The sequence below is a fragment of the Chrysemys picta genome, chromosome 7, assembly GCF_011386835.1.
Source record: "Chrysemys picta bellii isolate R12L10 chromosome 7, ASM1138683v2, whole genome shotgun sequence".
NCBI classification, from domain to species: Eukaryota; Metazoa; Chordata; order Testudines; family Emydidae; genus Chrysemys; species Chrysemys picta.
In genome coordinates, this window is record NC_088797.1 from 101331645 (window position 1) to 101356954 (window position 25310).

Here is a 25310-nt window from a genome sequence, read left to right on the forward strand (position 1 = left end):
ATAGGAATATCATTTATTTGGGGACAGAGACTGTATCTATGTGTTTGTATGGTGTAGCAGGCCCCTGAGCTTCATTGGGGCCTCTAGGAGAAAGTTGGTGAAAATTGAGAAAAAACCCTCTTTGCTATTGCCTATAGTGCTACTGGTATCTGTTCAGTTTGCAGAAGGGCTGCTGGTGTTTTAACCACTGTTCTCTCTTCCTGCTCAGAGCATCAGCACTTCACACACCAGTGCAGCTGGTGGCCTGTTTACCCTCAGGTTCCTGAGGCTAGCAATGGTGTAGCTGGACAAATGGTAGTCATAGTAGGTAGTGTTTGAGCAATTTCATTGCGGTTTTCTGCATTTCTTTATAATTGATCAATCATCAAGAAATGAAGAAAGCTATATTAGTGTTCCAAACCTAAACCTAATGGAGATAAGGTCACTGGGTTTTCTTCTCACTGAGTTTCAATTTGTAACAGCACTGTAGGTTTCTGCACTGGTTTGCAAATCATTGAGCTGTGGTCAAGTGAAAAATTCTCTAAATTGTATTATATATAGTAGGATCACAATTTAAAGGATGTTTATTAAGAGATCAGAGCTAGAAAGATGAACAGACATTTATAAAAGTAATTCCTGTCCAGACCACTACTCCTTATTCCTTGGAGCTGATGTAGTTTTCATACCAGGAAGAGCTACATCTGTGAGGGTCAAGCCGCAGGAAATGAGCCAGACAGCAGTTATTAGAGTCTGGCAACATCTAGCACAAGAGTGAGAAAATTATGTATGTATTAAAATAAAGAAAACTTCTTCATTAGTTCAAGCTGCAATGGAAACTTTTGCCTGTCAGACAAATCATTATAGTTGTTGAGGCAGACCCAGTGGGGTAAATTCCGTGAACTACTTTAAAGAAAGGGGGGGGGGGAAAAGGTGAGGGGTGAGGCGGGGGGGGGAAGAAATATGAAAAGTGCTGGCTTTTCTTTTAAAGGTCCCCTCTGTCCTAAAGTAACTTTGACTTGTCCGACACAGCAGAACAGGAAAGCAGTATGAAGTGAACAAGGAGCCACAAATTGGGTATTTTGATAGCATGAACAGCCGCTCCCACCTGTTAACTACTCTGATTAGGCTTCCAGGGAACACTGTGCTCCATCTGAACAGACTACACTTGTTGCTTTCCCATTGCTTAGACTCAGTGAAATGCATTGCAGAATCTGTTCCCATGCAACTGGCCCAACAGAGCAACAGAGCAGGATGCCAATGAAGTGAATAGTAAGCCTGCATGCTTCAACTGGAGAAGATACACTCACCAAGGTATTTAAAATAGCTAAATATCCCAACTACTTCTGAAACAAGGTATCTGTCATCAGACTGACAGGTGAACATTTCAAATAGTGGTGAATGACCTTATTTGGGCAAAGAACAGCCTCCAAAGCTGTAGTCATTTTGTAAATCAGTCCTTTTGGTACTTCATAATCAATTCAGATAAAATCTCCTAGGCACCTGCACCCCTTTGTACATTGCTGGACCCAGAATGTTGCTCCGGAGCTTGTTTTGTGTTGATCCAGAATGAACTGCCACTTCATGTGGCAATCCCAGATCAGCACTCAATTAAAGATGGCTTTAGCAGTATCTAGAAGAGTAGTGACTAAGCAAGGGCCAGGAAGTAGGGGCACAGATGCCGTATCTACATTACAAACAAGTTTAACAATGGTTATTAAACTAAACTCAATTGTTGCTCTACCACAGCACATTTCAGACTGACCTGATAACTGAGAGGCAAGATAGTCCTGCAGTTAGCATGTAAACCTAGACTGTGGGAGAGCTGGGTTCAACTCCTGCTCCACCACAGACTAATTGTCTGAACTCTGGCAAGTCAATCTCTCTGCACCTCAGTTCCCCCTCTGGAAAATGTGATAATAGCATTACCCTAACCTTATGACAAGGGTGTTGAGAGAATAAACACATCAGAGACTGTGAGAGGCTCAGATACTGTTATAATTAGCACCATAAGTACATAGAATAGATTGAAGAGGCTTAAGTGATGTCAGAACTGGCATCAAAATCTTACAGATTTAAAAGCTATGAGTTGGCTCACCCCCACAGGAGGGACTCTGGGGAGGAAATCTGTGAGTCTCTCTAGTATGTCAGCAAAATAATAGACAAAGAAGTCCCTCAAAATAAGCTATTAAGGAAACTAAGTTCTGGGAGAGATCATGGATTAGTAACTGGCTAAGAGACATATGGAGGAGTATGCATAATAAAACATCCCACTTTAACATGGAAAGAAGTTAACAGCAGGGTACCTTAAGGATGCCAATATCCTTGTTTAGCATTGAAACTGGAAGGAAAAATTAAAGCCAACAAAAGTAAATGCTAATTTAAAACACATGCTCTTAATTTAATCTGTGGAACTCATTGTTACAAGATATTACTAAAGCCAAGAGTAGGACTCAAAAAAGATATTTACATCCAAGATAAGAACGTTGATTGTTATACAAAGCTGGATATCAGTCCTCATGCTTTGGATCACAAACTTGCCATTAAATGTCTGGAAGAATCTTCCCCTAAAAAAGTTAGACAAGTCAGAAAACAGACAGTCAAAGTAGTAAAAAAACCAAACAAACAATAAGAAGCAAAACAAGATCTAAAACTTAAATAGAGAATAATAATTTAAAAGTGAGTATAGGGTCAAATCCTGTTTTCCTTATTCTATAATTGTCCATAACAGGGTTTCTTGCATCACCCTCTGAAGACACTGGTTACTCTCAGAAGACTGGAGTAGAAGTATCACTGATCTGACATGGGATGGCAATTCCTATATTCTGATATTTCTCCCAAGCCATTTGGGGATGGGGTGTGGGACAGAGTTTGCTCTATAGCAGAATGAGCCATAGCTTCCCCATCCCAAACCCAAATGATCTTTCAGGATCTGTCATAGCTACCAAGTCTTTTTCAGTGGCACAGATTGTAGAGTTGCTCTACTAGGGACTTCCTGGACCCTTCATAAAGGGGGATTTCCTAATGCAGAGAATTCAGTGGAAAAGATGTTACAGCTTCATGACACTTTACTTTTACTAGTTATCGCCATAGGGCTGGTAGGAGGATACATGTGCATCACATTAACTTTACTCATCCTTCCACGTACTTTCAGGAAGGGGATGATAGTATCTTGGAGACAGCAGACAATTCTCCTTCCCCATGGGAGATCTGAATGGAGACTGAGGGTGAACATCTTGGCCTAATACTAGCATATGGGATTTGAACCCATTACACCACTACCTCGATATAACATGACCCGACATAACACTAATTCGGATATAACGCAGTGAAGCAATGCTCCCGGGGAGTGGGGCTGCGCACTCCGGTGGATCAAAGCAAGTTCAATATAATGCGGTTTCACCTATAACGCGGTAAGATTTTTTGGCTTCTGAGGACAGCGTTATATTGAGGTGGAGGCGTACTTACAATGTTAGGCTCCATGCACACCAAATAGTGTTAGAATAGGACTAAGCTGCAACCTTAGATTTTTAAGGTTAGAAGGGGCCATTATGATTATCTAGTCTGACTTCCTGTGTTCCACAGGCCATAGAACCTCAGGAAGTAATTTTTGTATCAAGGCCAGAATTTCTGTTTAGCTGCTGTTAAAGTTAGGGTACTTTTGTTTTTATTTAGTTCTGGAGTTTAGATGGATGGGTGAGAGTGATGGAAACAGGTTGCTAAGGTCTAATGCTACGAGACCTTAAAATGTGCAAAGGGCTTATAATGCTCAAATGAGCATCCACTCTTGATGGACTAGATCCTTAACACCAACTATTTGGTGCCTGGTACAGCTAACATGACTAGAGAAGTGATTGTATGCCATTTTTGCAGCTTCCTGCTCCTCCAATCCCAAATAGCAATTTAGAGCCACCTCAGCACTGCTCTAAGTTGCACTAACTGCAATGGTTTCAAAAAGTAGCATTATGCCATCTGCGGCTGGGTCGTGAGCAAAAGCGTTCTGGCCATACCCATATCCCAGTAGCTGAGGGCAAATGGTATAGAGCCAGCATAGGCAGATCTATATCATTTGTGATATCCCAGCGCAAAAGGAATCTTTAGCTGGCCACTTAAAAAGACTTGAAATGTGATTTTCACTAGCACAGTGGCACAACACAGACTTAACAGGGTAGAGGAGCTGGCTCTAGTATCTGAAAAGAACCTTTTCAGGTTCTCCCAACACCGCTCTAGTGTTAAGGGTAAGTTTCCCTACCTCCCCTAAATTTTCTCTCTCCAGGGGCTCATTTGGCTACATAATCCTCATAATTAAATCTAGAACTAGATTAGTATAATTAATGCTAAATTTAAAATTATTCTGGCATCAATGAAACTGAACTACGATTTAAAACTAAGAAACTAGGGCATATTTTTAATGAAACATGAGCCATTTCAGTATTGCCATCATATTTTAAGGTAACACTTAATAAAAAGGCAAATTCAGATTGTTTAGAGTTAGAAGGTTTATATTAACATTGTTGAAGGGTTCTATGCAGTGAACTGTGACATATCGGCATTTCTGTGCTTCTACTTTTAGTTTCTATTCAATGTCAGCTAGGTTACCCGCAACTTTTAGATCTTTCTCAGGTTGCACCTATGAATTTGCCTTCTATGGTATAGAATATCTTGAGTAATGCTCTAAAAGCTGGAACGGCTGCTGAGTGAGAAAGAGGGCACATCCAGAGAATCTAAAGCAGAAGACAAGAAGGTTTCCACATTTTTTTGGCTGCTTGCCTGAAGCCATTTAGGAGATCAAATTTAGAATGCTAGTAGTCACCTAAAATAAACAGCCCTCTAATTTCTAAAATTAAAGTAGCCAGAACTAGTGTTTTTTCATTCTGCTTTATACCCAGCAATCACAGAGCAGTTTAGTTGATAAAATGCAATTATGCTTCATTTGGAAAAGCAAAGTACTGAACAGCAATTATAACTTGACGGAGAATGAAAGAAACCTACAACTGTTGAATGAAACTATTAAATGAAAAGAATGAAACCAACGATTCATCACCTAGGCCTGTGTTCATGGGAAATGTATGAGTTTTTCTGCTGCAGCGTAACTTCACCAGTGGAAACAATAGAGGAAGTTGCAGTGTAGATATACACCTCTACCCTGATAGAACCCTGTCCTCGGGAGTCAAAAAAAATCTTACCGCGTTATAGGTGAAACCGCGTTATAACAAACTTGCTTTGATCCATCGGAGTGCGCAGCCCTGTCCCCCGCAGCACTGCTTTACCGAGTTATATCCAAATTCGTTTTATATCGGGTCGCGTTATATCAGGTAGAGGTGTATACAGTTTAAAATCACATTGATAAACATACCTGTGCCCCATCTTACACTAGCATTTCCATTATTTCTATCCCTAGTGACCTGCACTAGTGCAGAAGAATGCCTAGGAATTTCTACAAAATAGATGCATCCTTAATGAATTAATTCTTGTAGCTTTTTAAAATATGAATATGTAGAAGACAGACACCATGAATTAAAAAGATAAAGGAGAGTCAAGTTGGGAATAATCATTTGGTGATAAGTCACCACAAACAACTAGAGCCTGTTTTCAAACCATTTGGGCAATCAATCAATCCTTCATTAGCTTATACCCATGAGCCAATTAAATCAATACAGACTTGTCAAATTTGCACCAATTTGTAAAAAGCTTCTGCAAAAACAGTGTCACTGAAAGCAAAATTATAGAAAAAAGTTGGACAAGTCAGAAAACAGAGTAGTAATCAAAAGTAATTAAAAATGAATAAGAGTTTGACAATAAGAAGCAAAACAAGATCTAAACTAAAATAGAGAATAATCAAACAAAAGATTATAAAGTCAAATCCTCTTCCCCCCCCAATTCACATGCGACTACAGCTCAAGTTAGTATTTCATAAAGGCCTTATCTTCATACATAAGTGATTCTTTTGTACTCCATATAAACATCAATATATTTTTGGGCTCATCAAATTCAGTGCCTAAGATGCAAAAATTAAAGAGGCTAATTATACTTTAATTCAAGAATGGTCCAAACACCGAAGTGCTGACTATTGGACAAAGACTGACAAGAGTTAGTTTTAACAACTAGATAACATCACCAGATTCTACATTTTCATTATCTCATAACTCTTCAAAGATATGTAGTACTAATAAGCAGTATCCCTATCCCTAACAAGCAGTATCCCTATCCCTGCAAGCTTTTCTTAAAGGGTTCTTGATACCTTGAGGCCATTCCATCCCTCTCATCTTCTAGAATCACAGTATTTTTATTCTGGCCTTCACATCTCACTGATGCAAATTGGCCTAGTCAGTGGATATTTTAAAAATACATAAAAGAAGTGCAAGATAAATCCCTCTTTACTATAGAATTTATAAGAAGGTAATTAAGGAGTCAATTTTACAAATTGTTAAGTGCACTGATTTTAGTGGAAGACATTCAGATAGGTATAAAGTATCTCCTGCACTAACAGGATTTGGCACCAAATAATGGACAGTTTTATATAGGAGTTTTTAGTATCTGATTGCTAAACTCCAGCACTCCAGGCTGTGTTGCATGTCTGCTGGTTAGGAACTCATGACAAGGGAGCCTTCTCTGAAACTCTTTTTCTTCTTTATTCATACCAAATTGCTGATGTCCTTTACCACAGCCCCACATGATTCTTTACTGAGTCTCAGGGCTAAGTCAGGACACACAGAAGAATCAGATGGGTTGGATATAAGAGCCCACTGCTTGGTTGAAAATACTCTTCTCTAAACAGCTTATTAATCAAAAGAAAAGTCGAATGTTCACCCAGGAAATAAGAATACTACTTATTTTTCAGTGTTACCAACCATTTCATTTTTAAAGACAAAATCTGACACTGTTATGGGGTAGTTATTCTTCTACAAACAAAATTTGAAATGCATTTCTTAAAAGTTGAAAACTCAGGAATGGTTTGCAGTTGACCAATAAGACAATTTTTTTTTTTACTGTAAGGGAGCAGGATCTAGTTATCAAAACGCAGGGCTTGGAATTAACAGAACTGGGCTATATTCTCTTTGTCCACTTAGTTATCTGGTGCATCTCAGGCAACCTATTTTACAGATGAGGAAACTCTGGCACAGAAGTTGTCACTTAGCCTTTCTGTGCCTCAGTGTCTCCATACACAGCACAGGAACAATTTATGTAATCCAGAGTGTTTAATCTTAATGGTTGCATTTTATAGCTCCTCCCTTCCAGAAAAAGGAGGTGGGAGGGGGAGGTGGATCATGGGAAACTTAGAAAGTGTTTTAGAAAAAATTAACTTTATTTGTAATCAAGATTTTCCTCAGTATTTCAAATACAGTTCTGGTAAACTGGGTCAAAAGCTTTAGGTTTGGATATATAATATAAGACACCCAACCATTTATCTATTTTTTTTCTCCTGAGGCAATGGGTTAAAAAAATAAACAAAACCAGAAGCAACAACAGATTGTTCAATTTTGTGTTTTACTATCTGCAGTAAAGAAAGCAAAACTTAGGAGTTTGGCTTAAACGGCAATTTTTTAATAGACAGCTTCCCTTTTAATTAGGACGGCTGAAGCAACGTTTTAGAGTCAGAATTCCATGACTAATTCTCTGTGATGTATGTCAGCTCAAATGATCTCCATTTCCTGAGTTCAGTCAAACATGCACAAACAGAAAGCTCTGATTGAAGACACAGAAATAGTGTTTTAAAACTATGCACCTAAACAGGCAAGAACTCTAAAACCCTCCTTATATGAGGCTTCTGTACCTCCAGAAGACAAGTTCTCCTTTTGAAAGAATTAGACTTTTCAAAATAAATTTAGAGCTCATGTAATTTAAGCAATTGACAGCTATAGATACTAATTGGTATTTTTTCCACTGAGCAGATACATGATGGGTAGTGTCAGTTCAAGTGATGTGCATTGCTCTGCAAATATGCTTTAACCCCAGAGGTGATCACCTCCAAGAGGATGTGTGTGGGGGGAAAAGGGTGGTCCAGCCACCATAGCCACTCATTTCATGAGGTCTCACCTGAGCTTGTCAACAAAAATGCTGAATAGTAAAACATGATGTTCTTATATTTATATTAGTCATTAATCTTTAGATATAAAGAGCAACATGTGTGTGTCTCTGGAATCACTCAGTATAACTAATAGTAATGAATTCAAACTCGATAGTATGAGGATTTAGTGAAATAGGTACTGTACTTTTTGTCAGAATAGTATCAGCAAGATACATTGTTACAAATGTGACAAGTGACTTTCACCTTTGAAAAAGGTGGACAGAGTTTCCCACCCCATCATACAGAGAACTGCAACCCAAAAACGGATTAGGATTTTAAGATGAAGCCTGTCCAGAAGGATATGAACATGAAACCCATCTATTATCAAAATCCAGAAAGTTCAACATTAAAGGCAGCTTCAGTGGGGAAGTAGCAGAGACCAGAAGAGAAATGAGGCTGATGATAATGGAAAATAAGATAAATTAGCAGGGACAATACAATCATAAAGCTCAACTACACAGGTTAAAATTATTTTAAACAAAATTTGATCAAGTACAAACTTTGATTTTAGTCAACATCCTCTAACTAGAAGGATTGCGGATGGCAGATTCTATTTTAACTGTCTTTTCACGTGCACATTCACTTTTTGCTTTGGTATTTTCCGTACACCTCTACTTCGATATAACACGAATTCGGATATAACGCAGTAAAGCAGTGCTCCAGGGGGGCGGGGCTGCGCACTCCGGTAGATCAAAGCAAGTTCGATATAACCTATATCGCAGTAAGATTTTTGGCTCCAGAGGACAGCGTTATATTGAGGTAGAGGTGTACTTAATTTATGCCTGAAGGTAAAATTATTTAGGAAAGTTAGAATAAAATAGTTGAGTTTTGGGGATGTGAGTGGAAGAATTCTAACCATCCCTTCTTTAGACAGGCCTACAAGAAAAATGGCTGAAGTTTGAATATTTTCATGGATAAAGAATATGCACTTTGCTAGATTTGATAGGGAGAAGTCACTTCTGGGTATGCTCCATGGACATGTTAAGATTTTGACTGGAGTGTAATAAAGCTTCGTTGCATTTGACATCGCTGCAAATTCTCCCTATCCAGCAAAAACAGTTTGTTGCTAGAAGGAGGGAGAGCATAAAGGTGTGTATGAAATATAAAATCTTCCATTAAGAATATTAAATCTGCATTGACATCGGGACAGCCAAAAAAAAATTGAAGTTTATCACAACCTTCATAATTTTGGCAGCATTCTTTCCATTCTGAACTTTCATTTTAAGACATTTTTGGATCATTTTCTATTGTGAAAATACATAGTAACCCACTAAAATCTAGCCCAAGCACCACTGGCTTCTTAGTTTGACCTTGCACAAAGCTGTCCCCAGTCAAACAAGAGCAACCACCAAGATGGGAACTCACTTTTCCTTCATTGCATTTAAGTAAGTGGAGCGGGAACTTGAAAGTGTAACTGGGAACACTGAAATGTGAACATAAAGAGTAGATTTCTCCTGTTTTTAACCTCTGCTCAAAAAACTAAATATAAAAGACTGAATCAATGGAAAACTGAGGCTATATACCTACAAACTACTGGAGCTGATCTACATGGGGAAATTGATCAGCTTAACTATTATTCCAGAGTAAAGTCAACATGATGGAGTTATACCAACATAGTTACAAAAATAAATAATACCTAGCTCTATACTGCTTTTTACCAGATCTCAAAGAGCTTTACAAAAAGGAGGTATTATTCCCATTTTAAGGGAAATTGAGGCACAGAGAGATTAAGTGACTTGTCCGAGGTCACTTAGCAGGCCAGTGGCACAGCCTGGAATTGAAACCAGATCTGAAGAATCCCAGTCTCTACCTACTAGATCACTCTTCTCCCCTATAGTGGAATAATCACTTTGTAATAGCTATGCCAATCAATTTCCCTATGTAACCAAGTTGTAAAAAGTCACCAAGTGTAGAAGTTAATGATCAAGATCTTCCAAAATAGGATCCTAACTTCAGGGTCCTAAAATCCTGAGTTAGCCTCCTGAATAAGAGCAATTGTCTGGTGCTGAAAATCATGGCCAAGATTCCAACAAGAATGTTGTTAATTTCACTACATTGTAGGTGATCCTTCAGGGATCTCTCCAGCACGCCTCTGGCTCCGGGGGTGACGACGATGTTGTGTTTAATATTCCCATTTTTCTTATCTGTCACAGTGTGCAGCTTAATATTTCACTGGGCTGTCAGTGTGAATCATAAAATATACAGGATTAGTAGCAGCCAATTAATACTGCAGTTGGAATGCTTTTGCATTTTCTAGATTTAGAATTTTAACTGTATAGACTTAATAGTATATTGATGCAGGTTTTGTTTCAGTTTGGTTATTTTGCTCATAAGACAATTACACTTGCAAATAGCCTATTTATCCTGTTGGTTCTGCTGCTGTGTCAGTTAAGGATCTGTCCATGCCAGAACTAACTTTTTCACAATATCTTTAACATACCCATTAGTATTAATGCAGTAAAATAGTATTTTGAGATATGTTCACAGCACTGTATGGACACTAATTAATTAGTCCCCACAATACCTCCAAAAGGTACATGGGTAAGTATCATCTCCTCCATTTTGGAGGTAGGGAAACATAGCAAAATGAAGTGACTTGCCAAAGTCTACACAGCAAAGCAGTGGCAGAGTCAGGACTGGCACTCAGTACTCGGATTTATCCCTCCAGAGCATGCTGCCTTCCCCTGGATCAATCACTGAGCATAAAAGTAGCTTGTGTGTGTGTAGATTTTTTGTTTGCTTGACAAACTGAACCCATGTAGGATGTACTAACAAAACTCCTACACACCTGGAAAAGTTTAATTTGGGTGTGGGGGGGGACACGATCCACAGTAATTTAAAGGGCCGAGGAACAAAGATTTATCATCACACGTATAAAGTTCAATCAGCTTAATTTACAGCAGCCTAGTTTGGGCCAGTCAAAATCCAAGGTGCTTGTGGCTTCTATAGATCCCTTTATGAGCAATGATAGCCACATTGGGAAAACTGAGTCCCAGGTGAAAGGAAATAATGCTGAAACTCCATTCTTAACCCACCCCAGTAGGGCAAGCCAGCAGTTTGAAGCTACTATACATACAATATGAGGGCTAGGTCACTTGCTATGTAACTGGGTATGCTCTGACCCAGACTAGCATTTGGTTTTTAACTCAGGGTTATTTTTAAATTCATATTTGTATTAGTGTCTGCATTTGGCAATCTGTGCAGTATTGATTCAGGGGCAATGCCTAAAGATATTTTAAAGCTGATTCTTCTAGAACAGAAAAGCAGAATCCATTACAGAGATTACAGCAGTTAGCAGCAGCTTTTCAGGGAGCCATGCCAAAGACAGAAGACTGCAGTCCATTGTTGGAAATGATCTCTTTAAAATGCAGTGTCAGAGGCAGAGCTGGCTAGAAAAGAAATTTTCCATCCTTTGGAAAAATTGAGATTTTGAAATGTGTTCATCCCACCTCAGGCCAAAATGAAATTGTCAGAAATTTGTGTTGCAATCAAAACATTTTGTTTGATTTCAAATATTTTGTTTAGATTTCAACCCTTTTTAATTTTTATATAAAATCATTTTTGGAATAAAACCATTTTGCAATGAAAAATTGAAAAACTTTGTTCTGAAAATGGCAATATGGGACACGTCAACATTTTCAAAAGCTTTTTCCAATTTTTTCCTAACCAAAACCTGTACAATTTTGCTAAAAAGTTTGGTTTCGTTTCGTTGAAACGTCACATTCTGACAGAAAACCATTTCAGCTAAAATTTTCCAGCCAGCTCTGATCAGAGGTTTACCATTATTAATCTGGCTAGCAGTAAAGTTAAGGAAAGCCACAGTACACTGAGCATGAACACTGCCTAGAACCAAGTCACTGCTGCAGGGCTAGGGAAAAGTGCTTGTAAAAAAAAAAAAAAAAAAACAAAATACATTGTCCGTGTCTTATTTTACTACATCATGGTATAAATCTGCTACAAGAAGCATTGCTGTAATGGGCTGCTTGTGTCACTGGTTTCCAAGCTTCGCTTTCAAGCAAACTGTTGCACATCCACATGGGACAGTCAGACAGTACGATTTTAAGGGATTGTCCTGGATTTCAGGGCAGCACTGTTGTTCCCACGTTTTAGCAAAACCTGACCTTGTCTGGGATAGCTGGTCAAACTAGGGGCTCATGAGCCCCGGTCCCAGTATATTGTTGCGCGAGCTTCACAAAGCTGTGTCTGCAGCAGCCATCTCGCAGCAGATCAGCATGGGAGCGTCACCTCTGTCTCCATCAGCAGCTGAGATATGCAACAATGCTGCTCCCATCCATAGGTCAAAAGGAAGGGGTCCTTAGGCCTTCTGTCCAAGCCCTGCCAGTCAGTGAGCTAAAATGGGGATGTTGGTGGGGATAAAGGAGACTGAGAGGGGGGTCAGGAAAAGAGAACAGCACAGAGAAGGAAGATGATTGCAGAGAAAGAGGAGTAAGCAGCACTCAGACTTGAAGCTGGGGAAATAAACAAGAAGGGAACATCGGTAGGGAAAGTTGTCCAGGCAGGAGAAAACGGTCAACAAAGACATTGCATGCCCAGATGACGCAGAAGAAATACCTCTGGGGAACAGCGTAGGTTGTTAGGGAAAAATAGGGGCACTGGCATTATGGCAGTACCTTCATTATCCTATGTTGATCCTGTTTTTATTTCAATCAACACCAATTATCAGTGTTTGCTGAAACGTAGCACAAGGTATAAAACGACAGTACAACTGGGCCCCCGTACTATTTGATTCAGTTAAACAATTAGAACAGCAGAAAGATTTCAGTGAAATTGCTGTGACATAATACAACTAGAAAGGTATTTCCCAAGTGTTAAACAATGTCCTTTTGGCACCGACAGAGGAGACTTCAGGGTGACAGAAAACAGAAGCGCTATACTTAAATCCTGTCTGTTATCATCTGCTTTTTGCTTGTAATTCAGCAGTGTCATATTTTCCTAGACAGTTGCGCAGCAAGTGTTTCAGTTGAAATCATTACCAAGAGTGCTTTTGTAGAGTCGAATATGTGAAAGCTCAGAGTTCCGTAAGATCCACTGATCTTAATGACACCAGTGTAAATCTGCAGTAGACGGACCCTGGATTTATTTATTAATATAATAGATCAGAATCTGGCCAGTGCTTTAGAGTTATCTACGGAGCCAAAAGTATTGGTTTTATTTATTGTAAAGGAAACAGTGGAGGAAGATTTCAGAGGGGCCCTGTTAGTCTGTATCAGCAAAAACAACGAGAAGTCCTTGTGGCACCTTACAGACTAACAAATTTCGTGGGCTAAAACCCACTTCATCAGTGTAGGAAGAGAATTTTTTTTTTTTTTAAATCTTGTTAAGGGGATCAAAGTGATCCCACTAGTAGTCAATAGCTTGTTATTAGGTGCTGGGGTTGCAAAATGCAGAATGCCATTTATTTAATCAAGCTCAGCCTGCAAAACAGTCTGCCTTCTTAACCACCACTTGACACATAGGAGCTATGCTGAAGCTTTTCACCAAGTACGGCCTTGTATGATGGTCCTTTTGATCTCATCGACACTGTTCATGTGACAACATTAACAGGAAGAGCATCATCACACACAATTTATATGCGGCAGAAGTAATTTCCTAGCAATGCTACTAAATGACAACAGTCCACATTGACTTTTGGGACATGCCTGTTAAAATCAAAATAACCACAGCAATCCCCATGTATAAACTGTCTGTTACTTCAGCTCTTACTGTACTTCATACTAATGGATTATGATTAAGGCTATGTTTATGTCACGGAGGTCATGGAATCTCTGATTTCCAGGGACCTTCGTGACATTCTCTGCTTCAGCCCCAGGGACTGCAACTCTGGAGCTGACAGCCAGTGGGGCCCTGGCAGGGTTCTAGCGACAGGAGCAACAGCAGTGACAAGCAAGGGGGGCCCCCTGCAAAGGAGCGAGCGGCTGGGGGTGTCCTGTTTTCTCTTTGGGAAATATGGTCACCCTGCAACTCCCAGCTGCCGTGGGTGGAGGTTTAACCTCACAGCTCCCAAACACCACAGTGGTGGGGGAAACCATGGAGCCGCAGCAGCAAAAGTCAGACAGGTCACGGCTTCCGTGAATTTTTGTTTGTTGTCCATGACCTGTCCATGGCTTTTACTAAAAATAACCATAAATTAAGGTTAAGATTTTTGTCATGATCCACTACTGGACGTATGCATAGGGCAAGGTTTAACAGTAATTATGGAATAAATTGCACCATCTCATCATATTCGTTTTACTTAGCAAAGTCAGTGTAAAGTTCTAATTGAAGAATAGAATTTGGTAGCTCCACACAACCTGCCATTCAGTCCAACAGCTCTATTAACCCAGGGATTACACTGATCTACGTAAACATGCTAATTATGGGTTACATTGTAACTCCTCCCCCAATCCACTTAGAAGGATTTGCCATGCAGAGGGGGACTTAGGTGCCTCTATGGCATCGTCCCCTACCCTCTTCCCAGACCCTGTAGAGATCTCTCCTCAAGCTGGGGTCTGCAGGGAAGGGAGTGGAGGAGCAAGAAGGGGCTGGAGTATCCATCATTCTGCATTCTCACAGCTGTATGGAATTTACTGAAGAAGGTAATACAGGCTCAGGCTTATGACCTTGTATATGGATTCCCCAACCCCCTTGGAGGCCTCAACGGCAGGGCAGTCACAGCCTGGTTGGGTTACTGACAACAGATCCAGTGCAGTCATGGTGTCAGAAATCCAGGAAGGGCCGGGGCACAGATTAGAAGGCTTTTGCTCAAAGAAGGAAAACTCTGCCACTCCAGACAGTATTTTTGTAAAATTAACTCTGGCTAAAAGTATCATAAATTATCCAAATTAATTGGTTTCAATTTCTGGACAAACCCACTAAACACTCAGATAAATTACTATCTTCTAAATTACCACTCTGTTCCCAGATTAGCATTTGTAACACTGTCACATGTCCCGTAGCCCACAATTTACACAAAGTGAAACCAACTTTCACCCCCTGCTTCCATTTCAAAATTGAAGGGAGGTAACAAAGCTGTGGCAGACAGACATGTTGCTGCAGTACCACACTGTACCTTTTTATGAGCCGTGCTACATTTCATGCAGAGATTCAACAGACTTTTTAAAAGTTAAGCCACCTACACCGCTGATTTCTTTTAAAGAATCTAGTGAGTTAATATAGGTGGGAAGAAAAAAAAAAAAAAAAAAAAACCACCCATCTGCTGTTATTTTTGGGCTGCAGCAAGTTTGCTTAGTATCTGACCTATTAAAATAAAAAAATCCATCGACCTAAAGGGAACTTGAGAATTATACAAGATACATTACACACAGTCTTAACACTCAGATGTAAACAAATCCCACTTAGTCTTGGAATGTCCACTCACTATTTGAGGCAAAAGGAATCTGGATTTTGTGTATTAGATGTTTTAACTTCAAAGTCTAAATTTAGACAAATGCTTTTTGAAAAGTTAGTTTTTAAAAGATTTAGCCTTTACCTGAATGAAGTCAGAGTAACTTCAAATAGTCAAGATTTATTCAAATTGAGTCAACAGGTCTGTTCAGTTTAAGGCTTACAGAAGTAGGGCTGAGACTCTTAGACCTGGTTTATGACTTTAATTCGGATTTAGCAATGTTAATCGAATTAACCCTGCACCCGTCCACACAACGAAGCCACTTATTTCGAAATAAAGGGCTCTGAAAATAGATTTCTGTACTCCACCCCGATGAGCGGAGTAGCGCCAAAATCGATTTTGTCATTTCGAATTAGGGTTAGTGTGGCCGCAATTCGATGGTATTGGCCTCCGGGAGCTATCCCACAGTGCACCATTGTGACCGCTCTGGACAGCAATCTGAACTCGAATGCACTGGCCAGATAGACAGGAAAAGCCCCGCGAACATTTGAATTTCATTTCCTGTTTGCCCAGCATGGAGAGCACAGGTGACCACAGATAGCTCATCAGCACAGGTAGCTATGCAGTCCGAGAATCGAAAAAAGAGTACCAGCATGGACCGTACGGGAGGTACTGGACCTGATCGCTATATGGGGAGAGGATTCAGTGCTAGCAGAATTTCGTTCGAAAAGACGAAATGGCAAAACTTTTGAAAAAAATCTCCAAGGGCATGATGGAGAGAGGCCACAATAGGGACTCAGATCAGTGCCGCATGAAAGTCAAGGAGCTCAGACAAGCCTATCAAAAAACAAAGGAGGCAAACGGTCGCTCCATGTCAGAGCCACGGACATGCCGCTTCTACGCCGAGCTGCATGCAGTTCTAGGGGGGGCCGCCACCACTACCCCACCTCTGACCGTCGATTCCGAGGCGGGGATAATCTCATCAGCTACACCTGAGGATTCTGCGGACAGGGAAGAGGAGGAGGAGGAGGAGGAGGTCGAGCTTGCAGAGCACCCAGCACTCCGTTCTCCCCAACAGCCAGGATCTTTTTCTCAGCCTGACTGAAGTACCCTCCCAACCCAGTATCCAAGACCACGACCCCATGGAAGGGACCTCAGGTGAGTTTACCTTTTAAAATATAAAACTTGTTTTAAAAGCAAGGGTTTTTAATGATTACTTTGCTCTGAGGACTTGGGATGCATTCGCAGCCAGTACAGCTACTGGAAAAGTCTGTTAACGTGTCTGGGGATGGAGCGGAAATCCTCCAGGGACATCTCCATGAAGCTCTCCTGGAGGTACTACAAAAGCCTTGCCACAAGGTTTCTGGGCAGTGCAGCCTTATTCTGTCCTCCATGGTAGGACACTTGACCGCGCCATGCTTGCAGCAAGTAATCTGGTATCATTGCATGACAAAGCCTGGCAGCGTATGGTCCTGGTGTTTGCTGGCATTCAAGCAACATCCGTTCTTTATCTTGCTGTGTAATCCTCAGGAGAGTGATATCGCTGATGGTAACCTGGTTGAAATATGGGAATTTAATTAAGGGGATAGAGGTGGCCGTTCCTAGTGGGCTGTTTGCCTGTGGCTGAAAAGAAATCCTTCCCTGCAGTTAGCCAAGCGCAGGGGGTGGGAATTGGCCCAGAGCTTTTCGCGTTTGGCTAGCAGGGATCTTCCCTGATACCAGCCACATGGTGGGGGGAGGGGTAAAGCGATCATTCAGAGAATTGGATGGCGGGGGTGGTTAGTTTGTTTTCTGCTGCTGAAGGTTAACAGGAAAACCGCAGCACTCAACGGGCTTTGCTTGGTATGTGGGAAAGGAGGGCGCAGAAGCCAAAAGACAATGGCTTACCATGGCCGCATGCAAGCCGAATTCTGTTGCCCGGACCTGCGTCCGTGATCTCTAGCAGCAAAGCCACAGGCACTCAATATTAAGAAGCAAAATGCGACCTTGCACAGAAATCACATGTGCTATGTAATGTGAATAGTGTTGGTCACCGTGAAAGATTATAAGCATTGTTCTGCAAAATGTGTCTTTTAAAAAAATTCTCCCCTTTTTTCCCTCCCTCCAGCAGCTGCAAATTCTTCAAGCCTCCCTCCTCCGTCCCGAAGGCTATCACAGATAAGGTGTCGGAAAAAGATGACGCGAGACGATATGTTCGCAGAAATCATGGAATCCACCCGCAGTGACAGAGCTCATCTGAATGAGTGGAAGGACACTGTTTCAAAGTATAGGAAAGAAGCCAGTGAACGTGAGGACAGGAGGGACCAACGTGAGGACATGAGGGACGCTCGAGATGAGAGGTGGCGGCAGGAAGATCAGAGGAGGCAGGATGCAACGCTGGGGCTGCTGCGTGAGCAAACAGACATGCTCCGGCGTCTGGTGGAGCTTCAGGAACGGCAGCAGGATAACAGAGTGCCGCTACAGCCCCTCTATAACCCCCTTCTCCCCTCACCATGTTCCATAGCCTCCTCACCCAGACATGTAAGAACATGTGGGGTGGGGGGAGCACTGGGGCCCGCGGTTTGACAGAATTCTGTGTCCGTGTCCTCATCACGCTTGTCGCTGCGCTGCCGCCGCTGCCTCCTCGCCTCGTTTTTCTAGTCCTGGCTCAGCATAAACTCCACGAGAACGCGCGAGGTGTTTACAATGTTCATGTTCATCAGGTGGGGGGGGGAGGGGAGGAGGTGCCGTACACCTTCCCATTCCACCCCAGTGGACAGCCCAAGCAAAAGGCTGTCATTTTTTTAACCTTTTTTTTTAGTGGCCTTTTCCTTCCCGTCGATCCTCCTCCCAAACCCCACCCAGGTTCCCTCCCTCTTTTTATAATCTATTAATAAAGAATAAATGATTTTTAAACGATAGTGACTTTATTTGGTTTGAAAGCAAGCTGGGGGAAGGGGGAGGGTGGGTTCCCTACAGAGAATGAGTCAATAAAGGGAGCAGGTTTTCATGAAGGAGAAACAAACAGATATTTCACACTGTAGCCTGGCCAGTCATGAAACTGGTTTTCAAAGCTTCTCTGATGCACAGCGCTTCCTAGTGTGCTCTTCTAATCACCCTGGTGACTGGCTGCGCATAATCAGCAGCCAGGCGATTTGCCTCAGCCTCCCACCCCGCCATAAAGGTCTCCCCCTTACTTTCACAGAGATTGTGGAGCACACAGCAAGCAGAAATAACAATGGGGAGATTTCTTTGGCTGAGGTCTGAGCGAGTCAATAGCGATCTCCAGCGACCTTTTAAACGGCCAAATGCACATTCTACCACCATTCTGCACTTGCTCAGCCTGTAGTTGAACAGCTCCTGACTCCTGTCCAGGCTGCCTGTGTATGGTTTCATGAGCCATGGCATTAAGGGGTAGGCTGGGTCCCCAAGAATAACTATAGGCATTTCAACATCCCCAACGGTTATTTTCTGGTCTGGAAAGTAAGTCCCTTGCTGCAGCCCTTTAAACAGAGTAGTGTTCCTGAAGACGCGAGCGTCATGAACCCTTCCCGGCCAGCCCACGTTGATGTTGGTGAAACTTCCCTTCTGATCCACAAGTGCTTGCAGCACCATTGAAAAGTACGCCTTGCGGTTTATGTACTGGGTACCCTGGTGCTCCGGTGCCAAGATAGGGATATGGGTTCCATCTATCGCCCCACCACAGTTAGGAAATCCCATTGCAGCAAAGCCATCCACTATGACCTGCACATTTCCCAGAGTCACTACCTTTCGTAGCAGCACTTGAGTGATTGCTTTGGCTACTTGCATCACAGCAGCCCCCACAGTAGATTTGCCCACTCCAAATTGATTCCCGACTGACCGGTAGCTGTCTGGCGTTGCAAGCTTCCACAGGGCTATCGCCACTCGCTTCTCAACTGTGAGGGCTGCTCTCATCTTGGTATTCTGGCATTTCAGGGCAGGGGACAGCAAGTCAAAGTTCCATGAAAGTGCCCTTACGCATGCGAAAGTTCCACAGCCACTGGGAATCATCCCACACCTGCAACACTATGCGGTCCCACCAGTCTGTGCTTGTTTCCCTTGCCCAGAATCGGCGTTTCACGGATAGAACCTGCCCCATTAACAACATGATCTCCAAAGCACTGGGGCCCGCGGTTTGACAGAATTCTGTGTCCGTGTCCATGTCCTCATCACGCTTGTCGCTGCGCTGCCGCCGCTGCCTCCTCACCTCGTTTTTCTAGTCCTGGCTCAGCATAAACTCCACGAGAACGCGCGAGGTGTTTACAATGTTCATGACTGCTGTCTTGAGCTGAGCGGGCTCCATGCTTGTCGTGGTATGGAGTCTGCAGTGTTCACCCAGGAAAAAAGGGCGAAACGGTTGTCTGCCGTCCATTGCTTTCATGCAGGGAGGGAGGGAGGGTTGAGGTTGTACCCAGAACCACCTGCGACAATGTTTTTTGTCCCATCAGGCACTGGGATCTCAACCCAGAATTCCAATGGGTGGGGGAGACTGCGGGAACTATGGGATAGCTATGAGATAGCTACCCACAGTGCAACGCTCCAGAAATCGACGCTAGCCCCGGTACATGGACGCACACCGCCGAATTAATGTGCTTAGTGTGGCCGCATACATTCGACTTTATACAATCTGTTTCCCAAATTCGAATTATATAAATTCGGATTAATCCCGTAGTGTAGACATACCCTTAAGAAAAACAACAACAGAGAATTGATGTGTCTATAGTATTGATTAGACAAGACAATATTAAAGAAACGTAAGAAAAATATTGAATCCAATTACTAGAAAAAAAAGCACCAAAAAAAAAAAAAAAATCTGTTCAGACTGTTTTTAGAGAAGTCACTAGTTTACTTGGGATATACATTTAACCTTTTTTTTAATTATAAAATTTTAAATTAAAGGGGCTTTTTTAAAAATGGAGCAAAATATGGAATTTCACAGAACACAATTGCATAAGCACACGTCAGTGGCTAGCATTAAAAATATTTTATGAAAAGGATAGTAAATATTTGATATATCTGGAGAATTTCCATTCAGCTTTTAGCCTAATGGGGCTTTATCTTAAAAATCCAAGACCCAAATGCTAAGCTACATATTACTTTTTTAAAATTCATTGAAATTTGTTTCAGTGCTCAGTAACTTCTACTGCAGGACAATTTTTGTTCAGGTGAGTAAACTTCACCTCAGCATCATATAGAGTGTTACATTCTCTGGGTTTATGCGTCTGCATCTGTCACTTAGCCTACTGTGAACAGCATTATTCAACACTTGCACAGTGGGCTAGCAAAAAAAAAAAAAAAAATCCAGATTTGGTAAATCTTGCACTAGATTTCAGCACCAGGCCGCACGGAAATTGCAGGATGGATCTTTTCAGTCAGGCCAACTGAGCCAGCTTCTTCAGTTTCCCCACATGTAGATTCCAAGTTGAGCTTTGGCGGGAATATTGTTAGCAAAGGCTGGTATGCTAGAATACATCTGATCTCTTCTAGTATCACTGTAGCAAGCCTTGAAAGGTTTAAACACCAAGCTCTGCTTCCTGGAATTGTGCATTTGGCAAATGAAATGACTTTTCTGCTTGATGTAGTCATGCAACTCTAAACACAACTTGCCAGGGGTTGGGTTGTTGTTGGTGTGGGGGTGTGAGTGTGTAAACACTTAATGGCTAAATTAAATATAAAGTTGCAAAATTCAAGTACCATCATGCACAATGTTGAGCTTTCACCTGCTCTGCTTTATTCATGGAGCATTTGCATTATTGCGGGTATGTCAGGCTACCTCTTTAATGTCACATGGGCAAAAGCTACAATATGCAAAAATCAATAATCAAAGAGATATAGCCCTTCATGTGTGGCATGTGGAGGATGACAGTAAGAAACCAAGCCTTCCACCTGGAGCGGGAACCAATACTGAGGATTTACCAGAAGACTGGAAGGACTGCTAATTACATCTACCTTTACTTACAGAAGGAAATGGGAATGCTACAAGGCCATCTTAATTTAAAAATGGCCCAACAATTTCAGAAGTGCTGTGTAAGTTACATGCACTCAACTCTGTGTGAAGATTGGTGCCTCACCCAGGCCAGGCAGAAGACACACAGGTTACCATTAAATGGCGCACACGTCAGGCTTTTTGGGAGGTAGTGTGCACATACACTGTTCCTGGAGATGCATTGCAATGCTAGGTCATTGCATGGGGGCAGAGGAAGAGGGGAAAGGAAATAGAGCAGGCTCCTACTCCACGCCCCAGTTTCAAAATTCTACTTAATTTAGGCCCTCTACCCAGGGACTATTTCAGATGTTGAGGAATAACAGATACTATATTTATCTTAAATCACTTCTCAAACTTTTGGCTATTTCAGGTTCTCTGTATTCATACACAGCACTATCGCAAATCCAAAGCAAAACACTGGTTCAAGTATCACTTCTTTCCCCTCAGTGGAGATTGACTATCTGCTGGGGGGGGGGGGGGGAAGAAGGGGAGAGAGAGAGAGAGAGAGAGAGAATCACATTTTGAGTGAAATCTATGAAAATAGTACCAGCCTTAGTTAGCATGCTTCTACCTGTGTATTCTGGTCTCATGTGCTTTCATGAGAAGTTTAGCAGACAGCAAGAATTACTCACCTATTCTTGGCATCACTCATAGCAAGTGAGTGCTCCCTTTACATTTCCAGAAAGGCAGGTAGAAACAGCCCTTAACATACTATTACAGACTGGAAAAGACATTTCATTTGAACATGTTTTTATGAACTGACAAGTTATTTTAAAAAACTTCCCTATAGTTAACTGCTGGAATGCTACAGGCCAAAAGCTTTATGCCACATTCTGGCTGGTGTGCAATAGGAACTGTGTAAGCAGACAGATGACCACTACACAAAGCACACAGCCAGCCTTAAATGTAGCACTAGAAAACACTGAAAAACTCCATGCACACAAGCCCGTGAAGAAGAAAAGGGGTAAGGAGAGGAGAAGAGGGTTTAACCTAGAAGCCAAGCAGCCTACCTCATCTCCCAAGATGGGGACATTAAATGAACAGATAAGCACAACTGCTTTGACATGCGGTTATACAATGTGCAGAAACACTTTCCTTTCTTCATAAGCAGCTATCCTCTTGCACTATTTTGGGGTAGCCAGAATTGGACCTTGCAAGAGTCTCCGTTCAGTGTTGCGACTTAGTTTGCATATTAAGATTCTATGGCTCATGGCCACAACAGTTTGTTGGGAAAGATTTCTTTGGAATATTAAGTATTTCATAAACTCAGCAAAAAATACACAAAGTGTCTCTGCTCAAAAATTAATGTAAGGTAAGAGGAAGCAGCTTTAATCTCTCACCCATACCCCACCCTCTTTGCTAATAGGCGATTCTAGCTTTGTAAAAGCCAATCCCATAAATTTGCACCTAATGTAGTTATCTGTGGATGAAACAAGTACTAGAATTCCAAACTAAATGGAGGTTGGGACACATTGAGAGAGTAATCTAAAATAGGTTGGAAAGATCTGCACTTAGCTATTTACCCATTAAAATATCTCTATTTAAAACAATGCTACTTTAAAGTTATTCTTTACTACACTTTTTGTCATTAAGAATTTGTTAATGGGAAGTGTTTGAGTCTATAAATGACTAACTGATTTCAGTTTGGAAAAAAACTGACTCTTGGCATCATATTTAAGTCTAGCTGAAGTTTTTAAAAACAATTTAAAAAAAACCCACATACTTTCCTTAAAAATAAATAAAAAACCCCTGCCACTCTCTTACAAAACAGTATTTGGTTAAGGGAAACAGTTAAATTAGAAACTGACCACACTAGTACAAATGACTAGTTCACTTTCACTGTCTGAATAAGTGAAATTCAGAGTAACAGCATAAACAAAAGTAAAACTAACTTTTTACATTTTCAGACGTGTGTGGCTACCTCACTATATCTATGGTGCTCATAATGTTTATGTACAATGGATTTCTTTTTTAAAAGGTTTTAAAATTTAGTCCCTTTAATACTGGCCATTGGAAACATCACATTGTTAAAGAATCAATGGGAGCCAAGAAAAACCATGAGCTTTTATTTGTCTCTTTCCACTAATATTTCTGGGTTAGCAAACTTAACTGTATTTTTTTATTTTTGGCAAGGGGACATGGATTAAGGTTTAAGTAAAAAAAAAACAAAATAGCATATGTTGTAATGACACTTCATTTAGTTCATTCTAGTACATACAAGCCACATTAACTGTATTAGGCAATTTTGAACTCTCCTCCCCATTACTAAAATGAGTATCACAGATATATGTTACTAGATACTGGAGCTATCGGGGTTTTTTTAAGTTACATAAAAGAAAGATCAGATCCAAGCTATTTTTAAAGTGATACTGAAAATCTCCCAAACTTCACTGTAATTCAGTTTGTTTTTAAATTGGCTTTCATTTTTAATATTTTAAACATTTCAAAAAAGAGCATTAGTAACTATCTGCAATGTTAAGTGTGGAAAAATCCTTTCCCTATCAATCAGCATGTATTCTCAATGGGCCACAGGCTACACTGGTTGAACAGAAAAGTCTGAATGCAAGATTAAGTTCATTAATGAACTGCAATAGGTTAATATCCACCTCAGTGCATTTAAGATGAATGCATCTAGGGCCTTGTCTACACTACGAGAGTAGTTCGATTTTACTTGCATCGAATTTTTGTAATCGATATTGCAAAGTCGAGCGTGTGTGTCCACACTAAGGACAGTAATTCGACTTTGTGCGTCCACACTAACGGTGATAGCGTCGACATTCGAAGCGGTGCACTGTGGTCAGCTATCCCACAGTTCCCGCAGTCCCCTCTGCCCATTGGAATTCTGGGTGTAGCCGGCAATGCCTTCTGGGTAACAAAATGAGTCGAGGGTGCTTTTGGGAAACTGTCGTCATCCGTCCATCACTCCCGCCCTCCCTCCCTGAAAGCGCCGGCGGGAAAACAGTTCGCGCGCTTTTCCAGTCATTGACAGCGCGGACGCCACTGTACTCCGAGCATGGAGCCCGCTGCGACCATCGCTGCAGTTGTGGCCGCTCTCAACGTCTCGCAGCTTATCATAAAGGTTTCCCTGAGGCAGATGCAGAAAAGTCAGGCAAGGAGGCTACGGCACCGCGGTGATGTCCTGAAGTCTGAGAGTAGCACAGACCTGTCAGAAAGCAGGCGACCCAGCGCCGAGGACATCACAGTGGCAATGGGTCATGTTGATGCCGTGGAACGGCGATTCTGGGCACGGGAGACAAGCACTGAGTGGTGGGACCGCATAGTGCTGCAGGTCTGGGATGAATCCCAGTGGCTGCGAAACTTTCGCATGCGGAAGGGAACTTTCCTGGAACTTTGTGAGTTGCTGTCCCCTGCCCTGAAGCGCAGTGACACCCGGTTGCGAGCTGCACTGAGTGTACAGAAGCGAGTGGCCATAGCCCTGTGGAAGCTTGCAACGCCAGACAGCTACCGGTCAGTCGCGAACCAGTTTGGGGTGGGCAAATCTACCGTGGGGGTTGTTGTGATGCAAGTAGCCAAGGCAATCGTTGATGTACTGCTGCCAAAGGTAGTGACCCTGGGAAACGTGGAGGCGATCATAGATGGTTTCGCAGCGATGGGATTCCCAAACTGCGGTGGGGCCATAGATGGAACTCACATCCCTATCCTGGCACCGGACCACCAGGCCACCCAGTACATTAACCGAAAGGGCTACTTTTCCATGGTGCTGCAAGCACTGGTGGACCACAGGGGACGTTTTACCAACATCTACGTGGGATGGCCGGGCAAGGTTCATGACGCTCGTGTTTTCAGGAACTCTGGTCTGTTTAGACGGCTGCAACAAGGTATTTACTTCCCGGACCACAAAATAACTGTTGGGGATGTGGAGATGCCTATAGTCATCCTCGGGGACCCAGCCTACCCGCTAATGCCCTGGCTCA

At 41.9% G+C, this 25310-nt stretch overlaps 1 protein-coding gene across 1 annotated transcript in view; it reads right to left on the reverse strand.

Annotated features, from left to right (window-relative positions):
• Positions 1-2353: 2353 nt before the first annotated feature.
• The window catches only part of PWWP2B (PWWP domain containing 2B), a 68282-nt gene continuing 45325 nt past the window's right edge, over positions 2354-25310 (reverse strand). The window contains exon 4 of the mRNA XM_065552142.1: positions 2354-2543. The gene's annotated coding sequence lies outside the window, so the exon portion shown is untranslated. The remainder of the gene's footprint in view (positions 2544-25310) is intronic.